Genomic DNA, 1,319 nt, shown 5'->3' with positions numbered 1-1,319 from the left:
TTTTGGGAGAAATACAGCGCATCTCAATCTGACTTTCATACTTTTTCAGCAAGTTCTTTGACAGATTTTGAGCGGATGTTATAACCTCTTCATCAACATCCTCACACATTTCTACGTAATGCTTGTAGATTGACACAAGATACTCTGGCCTGCGGTTTTCGATAACATATTCTTCTACATATGAATAGATACCAGTAAGGGCTCTTTTACTAGAGTGCTTTTTATCATCAACAGGGCTACCAGTGGAGGATGCAAACTTTATATAAAGTCGTCTACAACTGTGATGGTATTTAACTTCTTTAGCAACAAAATCAATGGACGCAATGCTTGCTAGGAGTTCATGGTCATTCCTTGCCTTAGCAGCATCTTTTATGGTTGTTTCAGCTTGTTTGGTCTCACACGACATCAGCCCCTCCTCTGTCTGGCCCTTCTTGCGCCGTACTTTTTTGCAGAAGATACACTGTATTGGGAAGACACCAGTTGATGATAAAGCTAGTGATGGAGCGCTGGATCGTAACTGTTTTGCTTTTGCATTGTCAGGATCAGTTTTTGAGTCTTGAGGAACAGCAGTAAAGTTCTTGTAACACTGCACATGGTAGCCATGGGAAGTATCTACATCATCAGGAAGAGACTGAACAACTTGAAAATACTTCGATGTAGGAAAATTCTTCTTCAACTGCCTCAAAGAGGCAGCTTCTTTGACAACAGCCCATTTTCGAGGGTTGAATGAAAGTACTTCTGATCTTGGTGGGTCTGATGTGCTTGTCTGTTCAATGTGAAGAATGCAAGTTCTTGCTGATGGCATCGGAGAAGTTGCAGTGATATAATTCTCTGTCATGCTGCAGCAACACTCACCAAGTTTCTGGAATAAAGACACTGTGGATTAATTATAAGGGATCCAGGTATCCAACCTGGATATACATGAGCAGTTTTCAACATAAAAGTTAGTCATACGATATGTCATACGATTAGTCATTCGAATCACAAATATAACAGACACTTAACATGTGCTTGAGCCATTTTATTGCCTCTTTGTTCTCTAGAATCGTGCAGAAGTAGGCCGTCGATTTGACCATATTTTACTAGTGCCTCGGTAACACGAACACCATTCCATGTTTCGCTATAATTTCCTTTTTCAATTCCACAGTAATACGTTTGGGGTTCTTACTGCCGCTATCACTAACACCCATTGGCGTCTCTATATCTCTCTCTCTTTAATTAGTAATATTGAATTGAATAGAATAAACTAAATGACTATTCGGCTTACCATAAGGAGCTATTAAAAGTAATATGTGTACAAACCCAGCAAAGTTATGTTC

The sequence above is a fragment of the Coenobita brevimanus genome, chromosome 9 (genome assembly GCF_032717465.1).
Source record: "Coenobita brevimanus isolate Jiangsu-jjx chromosome 9, ASM3271746v2, whole genome shotgun sequence".
In the NCBI taxonomy this organism is placed as follows: Eukaryota; Metazoa; Arthropoda; class Malacostraca; order Decapoda; family Coenobitidae; genus Coenobita; species Coenobita brevimanus.
The sequence above is the reverse complement of the archived record's forward strand: the minus strand, read 5'-3'. Positions refer to the sequence as shown.